General features: G+C 41.9%; 1 protein-coding gene across 3 annotated transcripts in view; it reads left to right on the top strand.

The window, feature by feature from the left end:
- The first annotated feature begins 710 nt into the window (after positions 1-710).
- DIS3L2 (DIS3 like 3'-5' exoribonuclease 2) overlaps positions 711-15,204 on the top strand; it is a 380,125-nt gene continuing 365,631 nt past the window's right edge. For 2 of the 3 annotated variants that reach the window (XM_050751081.1, XM_050751079.1), the window contains exon 1: positions 711-888. The gene's annotated coding sequence lies outside the window, so the exon portion shown is untranslated. The remainder of the gene's footprint in view (positions 889-15,204) is intronic. The other variant, XM_050751080.1, reaches the window with a different exon arrangement.

Raw genomic sequence — 15,204 nt, 5'->3', positions numbered from 1 at the left:
CTCACTGGCATGCTTTCCTCTTGAGCTCTCCCGAACGTTCTGGCTGCTCTTTGGATTTCCCTTTCCTTTGCTCACATCTACAATATTGGTGTTTCCTAGGTCCCGTGCTTAGCGATTGTCTCCTCTCCACACTTCCCTGGGCGGGCCACACTGAACTGTCAGGGGCTTTCTCAACTGCGCTTCTTCTCTCACCTGAAACCCTCTTCCCTACCCTTTCTACTAGGTCGACGTCTCCATCATCAACTGCTCCCCACCCATGTCGGGGTGGGCCCCTTGGGCAGGCTCCCCTAGTCTCCTTTCCTCCGATCATCCCGGGGACGGCATCTGCTTGCTCTGCCATCAGCCTCGCATCCTGAGGGCAGGGACCACGCGGGGGTTGCCCATCTCTGTATCCACAGTGCCAGCACTGCACCTCGCCCCAAGCAGTTGTCCAATAAATAAGCAGTAAGTAAACGAAAGAATGAGCAAAGCCTTGTCACAGGAAAGGGGCCGGCGGCGTCTGCCGTGCAAGACCTGGCCCAGTGGAGCAGAGCCTGGAGGTTCAGGAGCCGGGTCTGGAAGGCTCCTGCCTGTGAGACAGGGGCGCGGAGCCAGCCCGCGCCTGGCACAAGGCGTCTCAGAGGCCGCCCACTGGGAGCCAACCGTTGCAGCCAGTTGTCCCCACGAGCGAGGCCGGAGAAGGCGCAGCGGCCCCTGGCCTGGCCATTTCGCTCTTGCGGCAGCTGAACCGCCGACTACCAGCTCCTCCACCGAGCACACGCCCCGCGCACTTCGCTCTCGGCCTCGCCCGGCCACCGTCGCTCTCTAGAACTCCGCGCCCGTGACCCGGAAGAGCATTCTCCTTAGCAATTGCGGGACTGCGGCGGCGCCGGCCTCCGGGGAGAAACGGTGAGGCCCTCACTCGCCTGCCCCCTACACCGCCTACTGCTGCACGACCCCTTCGGGACCGACCCGCGGTCTGGCCTCTGGGGGGCTCCGCGGCGCTTCGCCAGGCACCTGCGGTGGCGGCCCGAGAGGAGCGTCTTCCGCCTCTGGCGTTGCTCCCCGGCCCACGCGTCTTCCCTGTCCGGCATCTCCCTCAGTGTCCCCAGCTCCCCACTCTCCGCTCCTGACCGACCCGGCCTCCCAGGCCGCGCTTATAGCGCCGGGGCCTTTGTAGCCTAGGATGGGATGAGGGGAGCGAGACCAGAATTAGAGCCTGTTGCTGTAGAGAGGACGCTTCCCCAGTCTCGGGTCACCTGTGGATGCGTTCTCAAGGGTCTTGATCGAGATGTTTCAGGACTGGCAGGGATGGGGAGCCTTGGGAATCTTGAATGGCAGCCGCTTAATTATAACATGTTCTTGACGTTTGCGCTTTCCACAGTGATACACTTTATCTGCTTTATTGATCGTAGAGACTCTTTTAAAAAAATAATTTAAACTTTTATTTTAGATATGGGGGATACGCATGCAGGTTACTCACTTGGGTGTATTGCACCCAGGTATTGAGCATAGAACCCAGTAGGCAGTTTTTCAGCCCACATCCCCCATCTCTCCCCTCCTTCCAGTAGTCTACACTGTGTACCGTTACCATGTTTATGTCCATGGGCGCTCAATGTTTCTACTCCCACTTGTAAGTGCGCTCAATGTTTAGCTCCCACTTATAAGTAAGAACATATGGTATTTAGTTTTCTGTTCTTGTGCTAATTCGTTTAGGATTATGGCCTCCAGCTCCACCTGTGTTGCTGCAAAGGACGTGATTTTCTCCTTTTTTTTGTGGCTGCATAGTATTCCATAGGGTACATCCACATTTTTTTGTCCGGTCCACCATTGATGGTCACCTAGGTTGATTCCTTGTCTTTGCTGTTGTGAATAGCTCAGCCGTGAACATACAAGTGCATATGTCTTTTTGGTATAATGGTCTGTTTTCCTTTGGTTATATACTCAGCAATGGGATTGCTGGGTGAAATGGTGGCTCTTTAAGTTCTTTGAGAAATCTCTAAACTGCTTTCCACAGTGGCTGAACTAATTTACATTCCCACCAACAGTGTGTAAGTGTTCCCTTCTCAACGGAGCCTAACAGGGCTTGTTTTCTGACTTTTTGATAATAGCCATTCTGACTGGTATGAGATGGTGTTTCACTGTGGTTTTGATTGGCATTTCTCTGATAATTAGTCATGATCATGTTTTCCATATATTTGTTGGCTGCTTATATGTCGTGGTCTTTTTTTTTTTGTATTTCTTCTGAGAAGTGTTTGTTCATGTCCTTTGGCCATTTTTAAAAATGGGCTTGTTTTTTGCTTGTTGATTTAAGTTTCATAGGGATTCTGGATATTGGACCTTTGTCAGATGCATAGTTTGGGAATATTTTCTCCCATTTTGTATGTTGACTGTTTACTCTGTTGATAATTTCTTTTGCTGTGCGGATGCTCTAGTTTAATTAGTTCCAACTTGTCAATTTTTGTTTTTGCTGCAGTTGCTTATGGGGACTTAGCCAAAAATTTGCCAAGGTCAATGTCAAGAAGTGTATTTCCTGGGGTTTCTTCTAGGATTTTTATAGTTTGAGGTCTTTTATTTTATTTTGAGACAGGGCCTCACTGGCACCCAGGCTGGAGTGCAGTGGAGTGACTGCAGCTCACTGCAGCCTCGACTTCCCAGGCTCAAGTGATCCTCCCACCTCAGCCTTCGGAGTAGCTGAGACTACAGGTGTGCACTACCACGTTCGCCTAATTTTTGTATTTTTTGTGGAGATGTGGTTTTACCATGTTGTCCAGGCTGGTCTCTGGCTCCTAGGCTCAAGAGATCTGCCTTGAGTCACCCAAAGTGCTGGAATTACAGGCATGAGCTACTGTGCCTGACTGAGGTCTTTGCATTTAAATCTTTAACCCATTATGTATATTGTGAAATACAAGGATCCAGTTTTATTCTTCTGCGTATGGCCAGTGAGTTATCCCAGCACCATTTGTTGGAGAGGGAGTCCTTTCCCCATTGCTTGCTTTTTGCCAGCTTGTTGAAGATCAGATGGTTGTAGGTGTGTGGCATTATTTCTGAGTTTTCTATTCTGTTCCATGGTTCTATAGGTGTGAGACTCATTTAACTGTACATCTTGAACTGATCCTTTTCTGGGGAATTTGCTTCCCAGTTGTGAGTGAGGTATGGTTAGTATATTCTAGAGCTTAGACTTTGTGTCTTACAAGTTTTCTGCAGAAGGAAATCTTCCTAAGACTGACTAGGTTTGAGAAATATTTCAAGTGAAATTTGCTGCATTGAAGAAAGTAGGGGCAGGTGTTGTTAGTAGCCTGGACTTAGACTTCAAAAGACACTATGGCACTGGAAAACCTCCCCTGATTTGAGTTTGAATGAGTGATACTAAGAAAACTGTAAGCCTTATTTGATCGTGGTTGGATAACGACTTTATTTTTAATCTGATGATGATGGAGCTAAAACTGAGGCATGTGAACCGTTTTTGGAAATGATGTTATTTGGGAATAAAATGTGTGAGTATACCAAAATTCATTCAAAACTATAATTTCATTCCAATTTAATAAATATTTATTAAGCATCTACAGCATTATACACTTTAAAGGATATAAAAGAAATAAAAGACTGCACACATGAAATTATTAGGAAAGCAATAAAATGAACATTTGTTTAAATGCAAAATATGTGGTACAGATTTTAAGTGCTGTAGTAGGTCAGGGTGGAGAAGTCATTTATGGTTGAAATGGGACTTGATTTGTCTCTAAAGTACAGATATAATTTGTATTTGTATTGGAGGGGACAGGAAGTCCTAATTCCTTTCTTTATATTCTTAAGAGTTTGGGAAATAGTTCCATGTGGCATTTTGAAGTTCTTATTTAATGCTCTCAGGTCACTTGATTTGTGATCTATTTCTTTCAAATAGTCTTAGTACAAATCTATATGGCATTTTTCCTGTGTGAGATCTAAAATAGTGAAGCTACTAACTGAGGGCTTTGCCACTTAGAGATTCTTTGCTTCTGCATTTGGTGTTAGGTTTATATGAAACACCACAGTGTAAGTATAGTTACTGTTTCATTCATACTCAAGAGTCTTGTGAAGTGTTGCTCTTTTTTATTTGACTGGGGTATTTCCGAAGTGCTTCCTATGTAGCAGCAACAGTATCAGGAATACCAAAAACAACTGTTACTTAGCAACCAGTAGGTATGCTTTATATACAGAGGGTGTGTGTGTTTAGCCTATCAGCCTTTGATGCTCAGCATTTGCCTTGAGACATTGAAGGCCAGAGCAATTTATGTAGACATCTGAATTGACTTTTTTTTTTTTTTTTTTTTTTTTTAGTTTAATAAGGGGGCTCAGCTGCTTTGGGCATCCACCAAAGATACATTTGTGAAGATGATGCAACTCTTAAGTCCTCTTAAAAGATGTTTTGTTGCTTTCTTATAGACTAGTGTTCATTTATTCACTTAATCAACAAATATAATATTTGAGTACTTACTTGGTACTAGGCACTATGCTTGGCATTGGAGATGGGGGAGAGTGAGTGCACATATGATCCCTGTCCTCTGCAGATGATACTCAAATAATCACACAAATGCAAAACTGTGGCTGTGACAAGTGTTTTAGAGAAATCACCGAAATGACATTTTAACTGATATCTACAAGAAGCACAGGAAGAGAACAGTGCTCTAGTCAAAGCAGACCCTCTGATGCCATGTCCATGTTGCCCTGGCTGGAGTGCAGTGGTGAGATCATGGCTCACTGCGGCCTCGACCTTCTGGGCTCAAGCGATCCTCCTGCCTCAGCCTCCCAAAGTTCTGGGATTATAGATGTGAGCCACCATGCCCAGCCTGTCCTTTTATTTTATCCTTCAAAAAGTTTTTGTTTTACAGGAGGAGTTTCATGAAACAAAATACTATTGAGCATGAGTACAAGTAAAACTGGGCCTGGAATGAATGAATACATCCCTCTGAGGTCTGGCCATCTATGCCATTTTTGGTGATGTCAGGGAGGTGGAGACTTGACCAGAAGTCGTCTTCTTTATTTTTTTTTGAGACGGAGACTTACTCTGTTGCCCAGGCTGGAGTGCAGTGGCACAATCTCAGCTCAGTGCAACCTCTGCCTCCTGGGCTCGAGCAATCCTCCAGCCTCAACCTCCCGAGTAGCTGGGACTACAAGCTCACACCACCACGCCTGGCTAATTTTTTGTATTTTTAGTAGAGGTGGGGTTTCACCATGTTGGCCAGGCTGGTCTCAAACTCCTGACCTCAAGCAATCCACCCGCCTTGGCCTCCCCAAGTGCTGGGATTACAGACGTGAGCCACCGCACCTGGCTTTTTTGAGACAGATTCTCACTCTGCTGCCCAGGCTGGAGTGCAGTGGTGTGATCATAGCTCACTGTAACCTTGAACTCCCGGGCTTGAGTGATCTTCCCACCTGAGCCTCTTGAGTGGCTGGGTCTATAGGCATAAGCCACCATGCCCAGCTAGTTAAAAAACTTTTTTTTTTTTTTTTTTTGTGGAGACAGGGTCTTGCTGTGTTGCTCAGGCTTGTCTGAAACTCTTGGCCTCAAGTGATCCTCCTGCCTCAGCCTCTCAAATGTTGGAGTTACAGGCATGAACCACTGTGCCTGTCCTGGAATTCTTGTTGTCTTTATTAAACTGAGAGTGGTGGTAGAACAGCACAAGATGCTCCTTTTTGTCATGTAACATGAAGTAGAAGGATTTGATGGGTTTTTCATATAGAAGGTATTTTGTTTGAAACCATAGCAAGAACTTGATGCCTTAGAGTAGTTATTAAGTGACCAGTTATGTTGAGGCAAGACTTGATCAGGTTTAGTCAACTGTTAGTCCACCTACTTTTGATTCCTTTCTTGCCCCAATAACAGGCAGCCTTTGGGATGTACTGATAATGACAGATGAGACACTGGTCATACTGGTAGGATGTCACTTCATGTGGTGCAGAGTACCTTGAAATTATCTCTGATGAAATCAGGAGGGGAGAAGGGCTGATGAAGTACCCTACCCTCAGTAAAGTATTGGTGGAGTGTCTGGTAGACACTGAGAGGTTGTGTGACCCAAACCAGGAGGAGGCAGGGTTGTATAATGCTAATTGAAGAATCCTGCTTATACTTCCTTTTTGGTCCTCCTCTAATGAAATTGGATTGTTTCTATTTCTCATTAGGCTTTGATGAGGAAAAGTTTGTGGTGATTATCTAGGTGCTGACGGATTCAGAGAGAAGGCCCAAACATTTCTGTTTAACTTCATTTTTCTAGAGACCAGCTTTCCACATGGGAAGTAGTTGCCTCTTTCTCTGATGTCTGCCATGGTTATTTTTAATCACTTTTAAAAGGTTGAATGCAAAACTCTGGCAACAGTTATACCAAGAAGGAGCTATTATTATTTTTGTTTAATCCTTTTACTTATGGCACAGGATTAAACAAGGTCAGAAATTTACTTGTTTCTTTTTAATTTTAGTTAATTTTTGTAAATGAAAAAAATGAATTGTTCTGAGACTTTTTTGTTGAAATAATGCATTTATTTTCTTTATGTTTTATTGAATTTTTGCCAGTTCAAATCAGTCTTTCATAATAGTTTACAAGTAAGAATGCCTTATAAGTTTTATGACTGAAATATGTCTGATTTTTAATAAATGAATTAGGGCTCAATTTGTGTTGTTTAGGATTATTAATTATTGGTTAAGACCATATTTTTAAAGGTGATTTATTGAGATATAGTTGACAGGTTATAAACTCTAAAGTGTACAATTGGTTAAGTTTTGACATATGTGTGTACTTGTAAGACTATCATCACAAACAAGACAGTGACCATATCTATTATACCCAAAGCTGTTTTCATACCCCTGGCTTCCTGATCCCTATCCCAGATAACTGATTTTTTTTTTTTTTTTAGACAGACTCTCGCTCTGTCCCCCAGGCTGGAGTGCAGTGGCGTGATCTCAGCTCACTGCAAGCTCCGCCTCCCAGGTTCACTCTATTCTCCTGCCTCAGCCTCCCGAATAGCTGGGACTACAGGTGCCCGCCACCACGCCCGGCTAACTTTTTGTATTTTTAGTAGAAACGGGGTTTCATCGTATTAGCCAGGATGGTCTCGATCTCCTGACCTCATGATCCACCCACCTCAGCCTCCCAAAGTGTTGGGATTACAGGCGTGAGTCACTGCACCTGGCCTAACTGATGTTTTTATCATTGTACATTAACTTTCATTTCCTAAAATTTCCTCTTATTTTATATAAACGGAACCACACAATATGTGGTTATCCTTCTTTCACTCAGCATAATTGAGAGTCATCCTTGTTGTTAAGTGTATCAGTAGCTGATTCCTCTTTATTGCTGTGTAATAATGCATTGCATGGATATACCTCAGTTTATTAATACATTTACCTACCAATGGACATGTTGGTTGTTTCCAGTTTTAGTTATTAACAAGTAAGTCTTCTATAAAAATTTGTTTACAAGGCTTTGTATGGACCTATATTTTTATTCCTTTTGGTTAAATACCTAGGAGTAGAATGGCTAGATCATATAATAGGCATATGCTTAACCTTTAAGGAAACCGTCAATGTTTAGTTATCCCTAAGTATTTAATAGTTTTTGATGCTATTTGATATGGTTTGGTTTTAGGTCCTCACCCAAATTTCATGTTAGATTGTAATCCCCATGTGTCGAGGGAGGGAAGTGATTGGATTATGGGGCTGGTTTCCCCCATGCTGTTCTGGTAATAGTGAATTCTCACAAGATCTGATGGTTGTATAAACGTTAGTTTTTCCTGTGTTCTCACATGCTCTCTTACTTGCCTGCCGCTGCCGTATAAGACATGCCTGTTTCCTCTTTCATCGTGATTATAAGTTTCCTGAGTCTTTCCCAGCCATGTGGAACTGAGTCAACCCTCTTTCCTTTATAAATTACCCAGTCTTGGGTATTTCTTTGTATCAGTGTGAGAATGGACTAATACACTATTAAAATTATATTTTTAAAATTTATATTTCTGATTGCCACTAGTATATAGAAATATGATTGATCTTTTACATTAATCTTCTCTGTCAGTCTGGCTAAGCTCACTTAGTTCTTATTAGTCCTAGACCTTTTTTTTTTTTGAGATGGAGTCTTGCTCTGTTGCCCAGGTAGGAGTGCAGTGGCACAATCTTGGCTCACTGCAACCTCTACCTCTCAGGTTCAAGAAACTCTTATGCCTCAGCCTCCTGAGTAGCTGGGATTACAGGTGTGCGCCACCATGCCTGGCTAATTTTTGTATTTTCAGTAGAGACGGGGTTTCACCATGTTGGCCAGGCCAGCCTCAAACTCCTGATCTCAAGTGATCTGTCCGCCTCGGCCTCCCAAAGTGCTGGGATTACAGGCGTAAACCACTGTGCCTGGCGTCCTAGAGCTTTTTAGTAGATTCCATTAGATTTTCTATGTAAAGATTATGTCATCTGTGAATACAGTTTTAATTCTTCCCTTCCAGGCTTTACAGCACTGGCTACAATCCCCAAGTACAATGTTAAATGGAGATGGTGAGAGCAGATTACTTGTCTTGTTTCTTCTCTTAGGGAGAAAGCATTTAGTCTTCCATCATTTGTATATGCATTTTATCACTGGAGAAGTTTTCTTCTATTTCTAGTTTACTGAGTTTTTTTTTTTTTTTTTTCAAGAATGAACATTGAATTTTGGTAAGTGCTTTTTCTGAATCTACTGAGATGATCATATTTTTTTTTTTTCTGAGACAGGATATTGCTCTATCTTCTAGGCTGGAATGCAGTGGCATGACTGTGGTTCACAGCAGCATTGACCTTTGGAGCTCAAGTAGTCCTCCCACCTTAGCCTCCCAAGTAGCTGGGACCACAGACATACTACACTGGCTGATTTTTGTTTGTTTGTTTTTTTAGTAGAGATGAGGTCTCCTTATGTGGTCCAGGCTGGCCTTGAACTCCTGAGCACAAGCAATCCTCCCACCTTCATGTCTTAAAGTGTTGGGATTACAGGTGCGAGCCACTGCACCCAGCCTCTTTTCATTTGTTAATATGGTGAATTATTACATTGATTTACATGTTAGCCATTTGTTGCCTAACAATGGGGATGCATTCTGAGAAATGCATTGTTAGGTAATTTTGTTGTGCAAACCTCATAGAGTGTACTTTCACAAACCTAGATGTTGTAGTCTACTACACACCTAGGCTATATGGTATAGCCTATTGCGCCTAGGCTACAAACCTGTACAGCATGTAACTGTATTTAATACCATAGGCAATTGTAATATAATGCTAAGTATTTATGTATCTAGATGTATCTATACATCGAAAAGGTACAGTAAAAATGCAGTATAAAAGATAAAAAATGGTACACTGTGTAGGGCATTTACCATGAATGGAACTTGCAGGCTTGGAAGTTGCTCTGGGTGAGTCAGTGAGTGGTGAATGAGTGTGAAGGCCTAGGACATTACTGTGCACTACTGTCGACTTTATAAACACAGTATACTTAAGCTATGCTGAATTTATAGAAAACATTTTTCTTTCTTCAATAATAAATTAACCTTAGCTTACTGTGACGTTTTTTACTTTGTAAACTTTAATTTTTTATAATATTTTGATTCTTATAATAATATTTAGCTTAAAACACAAGCACACTGTGCAGCTGTACAAAAATACTCTTATGTCCTTATTCGGTAACGTTTTTTCTATTTTTTTCTTACTTTTTAAATTTTTTTTGTTAAAAACTAAGACACAAACACACACATTAGCCTAGGCCTACATAGAGTCAGGATCATCAGTATCACTCTCTTCCACCTCAACATCTTGTCCCACTGGAAGGTCTTCAGGGGCAATAACATGCGTGGAGCTGTCATCTCCAGTAACAATGCCTTCTTCTGGATACCTCCTGAGGGACATGCTTGAGGCTGTTTTGCAGTTAACATTTTCCAGTTAAATTATTTCCAAATTTTACTTTAGGTTTGGAGGTATGTGTACAAGTTTGTTACATGGGTAAATTGTGTGTTGTCGGGGTTTGGTGTACAGATTATTTTGTCCTTTTTTTTGTTTTTTTGAGATGGAGTCTCACTCTGTTGCCAGGCTGGAGTGCAGTGGTGCGATCTGGGCTCACTGCAGCCTCCACCTCCTGGGTTCAAGTGATTCTCCTGCCTCAGCCTCCCGAGTAGCTGGGACTACAGGCACATGCCACCATGCTCGGCTCATTTTTTGTATTTTTAGTAGAGACGGGGTTTCACCATGTTGGCCAGGGTGGTCTCAAACTCCAGACCTCGTTATCTGCCTGCCTCAGCCTCCCAAAGTGCTGGGATTACAGGTGTGAGCCACTGTGCCCAGCCCATCTTTTTAAAACAAGTAGGAGTGGCCAGACACGGTGGCTCACACCTGTAATCCCAGCACTTTGGGAGGCTGAGGCGGATGGATCACAAAGTCAAGAGATTGAGACCATCCTGGCCAACACGGTGAAACCCTGTCTCTACTAAAAATACAAAAATTAGCTGGGCATGGTGGTGCGCACCTGTAATCCCAGCTACTTGGGAGCCTGAGGCAGGAGAATTACTTGAACCTGGGAAGTGGAGGCTGCAGTGAGCCGAGATGTGCCACTGAACTCCAACTTGGCTACAGAGTGAGACTCAGTCTCAAAAAAAAAAAAAAAATAAATAAATTAAAAAAAAAAAAGTAGGGGTATACTCTAAAATAATGATGAAAGTATGGTGAGGCCGGGCGCGGTGGCTCACGCCTGTAATCCCAGCACTTTGGGAGGCCGAGGCGGGCGGATCACAAGGTCAGGAGATCGAGACCACGGGGAAACCCCGTCTCAACTAAAAATTACAAAAAATTAGCTGGGCGCGGTTGTGGGCGCCTGTAGTCCCAGCTACTCGGGAGGCTGAGGCAGGAGAATGGTGTGAACCCGGGAGGCGGAGCTTGCAGTGAGCCGAGATCGCGCCACTGCACTCCAGCCTGGGCTGGGCGACAGAGCGAGACTCCGTCTCAAAAAAAAAAAAAAAAAAAAAAAAAAAAAAAAAAAAAAAAAAAAAAAAAAGAAAGTATGGTGAATACATAAAGCAGTAACATAGTCACTTATTATCAAGTATTGTGTACTATATATAATTGTATGTGCTATACTTTTATATGACTGGCAGCACAGTAGACTTGTTTACATCAGCATCAACACAAACACATGAGTAGTGGGTTGTGCTACAATGTTGGGATGGCTGTACTGTCACTAGGTGATAGGAATTTTTCAGCTTCCCTATATTCTTATGGGACCACCATAGCATATATGTCTGTCATTGACTGAAATGTCATTATGGAATGCATGACTGTATTAAAAGTAACCTTTTTCCTTTTTGAGATGGAGTCTTGCTCTGTCACCCAGGCTGGAGTGCAGAGGCGCAATCTCAGCTCACTGCAACCTTTGCCTCCCGGGTTCAAGCGATTCTCCTACCTCAGCCTCCCGAGTAGCTGGAACTACAGGTGTGTGCCATCATGCCTGGCTAATTTTTCTATTTTTAGTAGAGACAAGGTTTTTACCATGTTGCCCAGGCTGGTCTCAAACTCCTGACCTCAGGAGTGATCCTTACCTTGGCCTCCCAAAGTGCTGGAATTACAGGTGTGCGCCACCATGCCTGCTCCTAAAAGTAACCTTTCATTCCTGAGATAAACCCCACTTGATTCTGCCATATTCTTATTCTATTTATATATTGTTGCAATTGATTTCCTAAAATCTTGTTTAAAAAATTTGCATTTCTGTTTATGAATGATACTGGTTTGAACTGAGTTTCGTAATATCTTTGTTTTTGATATCAGAGTAACACTGGAAACCTTGAATGAGTTGGAGAATGTTCCTTTTCTTCAGTTTTCTGGAACAGTTTGCATAGAACTGGTATAGTTTCCTTAAATGTTCAATGGAATTTACCAGTGAATCCATCTAGTCTCAAGTTTTCTTTGTCGAAAAGTTTTTAACTGCAAATTCAATTTCTTTATGCCATACAAGGCTATTAAAGTTATCTGTTACTTGAACGAGCTTCACACACTTTTCAGAAGATCCGTATATATATATTTACATGTTTATACACACACACATATATATTTTTGTAAAAGCTTTTAAAGAAAGAATCAAACAAAATACATAGAAACAAATGATCTGGACATACAGACAAAGCTGTGATTCACCCGGAACTTAAACAAATCACAAATTTCATAGTTTAACATTGGGGGGGGGAGCAAAACAACAAACAAATAATACATTTTCCACCTCACTAATAAAATATGGGAAGACCTGACTATGAGGGTAGAGATCAAGGCTAAATAAAGCTTTATTTACATTAAAATTTAATTTTTATAGAGACAGGGTCTCACTGTGTTGCCGAGGCTGGTTTCGAACTCCTAGAGTTCAAGGGATCCTCCTGCCTAGACCTCCCAAAGTGTTGGGATTACAGGCGTGAGCCACCATGCCCAGCCTAAAGCTTTAAATCATTGGTAATTATTACAACGTGCAGCCCGGGCTATACATGTTGCTGGGAGCTGATTACTCCTATATCTCACTGCAGCATAGAGTTTAGTTATGGCTTCTCCCCACAATATTGTGAGTTTAGTGTGGAGAACTGTAAAGAAAAACAAAAGAAACCCCAAATAATAATTACAACAAATATAACAACCACCACAATAATAATTATAATAATAAACCCCTAAGGGATGTGTGAGCTGGTTTTAATTAAGTAGACCAAGAGATATTGGTTCTGATTTGCATTCATCTCTACAGTAAATAAAACCTTGTTTTTAAAAAGGTTCACATGTTCCTAATGTTAAAACACATATATATACACTTTAACCTTTTTCCTTTCATATGCAAAGATGTTACTTTTCATTATCTCAAGAATATCTTCTTTGAAGTCTGTGAGGGTGAATTTCAGCCACCAGAAATTGGTGAAGTGGGGGACAAGGGGGTGTGCTTGTCTCTGTGGGTACAAGTCTAAGTAAAGGAGGAGCATATAGGGGCCAAAAAGGGACAGGGAAGGGAAGTTGGAGCAGAAGGATACCTCCCTAGGGGAAGGCAAGAGGCTCTAAGTGGTAGAGCAAAAACATGGGTCCCTGGCAGCAGGCTGGCTGGCATAGCCTTAAGGTCTCAGCTGTCAATTTTTTTTTTCAGTCTTTTTTCCTTCTTTGTTTCATTTTGGATAATTTCTCTTGCTACATCTGGAAGTTCACTAATTTTCTTTTCTGTAGTGTCTAATCTGCTGTTTGTCCCATCCAGTATATTTTTCATCTCAGTCGACATGGTTTTTATCTCTAGAAGTTTAATTTGGATCTTTTTTCTTTAATATCCCAGGTCTCTTAGCCAGTCTTTAGCTTCTTGGACATATGGAATACAATTCTTTAAAAAAAATTTTTTTTTACATAGCTATCTCCTCAAACATATAATACTCAAACATATGTATTTATTTACTTAGAAATGCTGGGGTTTGGAGATGTTAGAATCAATAATGCTTATTATTTCTTGATCCTAAATATTATCAGAACATAAAATAATTCAAATTATAAGTGATAAAAGGATGTATTATAATCTTCTGATCTCTTAGGCTAATAGAATAAACAAATCATCTCTTAAAATACAATCAAGTGATATAGTATTCAGAGAAGTAATTACTAATGTTATTTATTTAGAAAACATATATGCCTTTCAGACTATTGTATCCGTTTGGTTGCTTTCCTTTTATAAAGGAAAGTCTTCAATACACTACAATAATTATTGAAGAATGAGTAGTTTTATCATTTATCTCACCATAATTTAACAAATACTTGGGTATAGAGTTGAACTGGTTTATCTACTGTTTACACTTTTGAAAGGCATTCAATTAAGGTTAGTTTTAGTAAGGATTTTAGAATCTCAAATGGTACTTTTCAGCTTTAGGAAATTGGAATGTGTCACTGGGCTATGCCTCTGCCAGAGTGCCAAGCTGAAAGAATGTAGGAAACCTCTAACCAGGCCCTTCAGGGGACTCTGCAAAATAATGAGGTCACTAGCATGGAGAGCTCTGGACTGTGAGGCAGTCGGAACAGGATTCTATAACTTCTTTCCAATATTATTATTATATATTGTATCTCTTTGAGGCTGAGAATCCAGGGAAGGGAAAGCAGAAATGGGGTTGCTCAACTGAGAGGTTAAAAAAAAGATGAGGGGTGGGCTGGGCATGGTGGCTAACGCCTGTAATCCCAGCACTTTGGGAGGCTGAGGCGGGCAGATCACGAGGTCAGGAGATTGAGACCATCCTGGCTAATATGGTGAAACTCCATCTCTACGAAAAAAATGCAAAAAAATGAGTAGGGCGTGGTGGCGAGCGCCTGTAGTCCCAGCTACTCTGGAGACTGAGGCAGGAGAATGGTGGGAACCCAGGAGGTGGAGCTTGCAGCGAGCCAAGATTGTGCCACTGCACTCCAGCCTGGGCAACAGAGCGAGATGCTGTCAAAAAAAAAAAAAAAAAAAAAAAAAAATATATATATATATATATATATATATATGAGGGATGAAGGACCAGAAGTTAGAAGAAGGAAGAGCAGTCTTGCAAACTTGAGGGAGTGAGGAGAGGAGAGGGATGTGATTAGAGAAAGAAAGCTCCCTTAGAGGCCCTGGAGGTAATGCAGTTCTGGAATACAATTCTAATAACTACTACTTTCCCGTTCTTTATTCTCACATATTTCTGTGTTCTCATTCCCTGTCCTCCTTCCTCTCTCTCTCTTACTCTCTTTTTCTCTCTTCTTCTTCTCTTCTAGACACACACACACACACACACACACCCCCACACACCCACACCCACACCCACCCACACCCCTGTTTAAGAAGTGAATGTTAATATGGAAAGCAGATGACAAGGGAGGTTAGATTGAATTGTGGAGTATTTATTTTAGTTTTTATTTCTATAGTTTTAGGGGTAGCCAGGATGGTCTTAATCTCCTGACCTCGTGATCTGCCCGCCATGTAAAGAGACTTTCTTTACATGGATGAATTGTATAGTGGCGAAGTGTTGGCTTTTAGTGTACCCGTCACCCCAATAGTGTACATTACAACTCTTTTCTATTTAACTACTGTATGCTTCTGATCCAGGGAAGTTATCTTTTAAAATTTCCTTTAATTCCCTGGTACAGATCCTTCTTGCCTTCTGATGGCATTGTATTCCAATAAACCCATCATAAGTTGAAAATATCATACATTGGGCCAGGTGCGGTGGCTCACACCTGTAATCCTA

This window comes from Macaca thibetana, chromosome 12 (assembly GCF_024542745.1).
Source record: "Macaca thibetana thibetana isolate TM-01 chromosome 12, ASM2454274v1, whole genome shotgun sequence".
Lineage (NCBI taxonomy): Eukaryota > Metazoa > Chordata > Mammalia > Primates > Cercopithecidae > Macaca > Macaca thibetana.
Note: the sequence above shows the minus strand (reverse complement) of the source record. Positions and strands in the feature narration are given on the sequence as shown.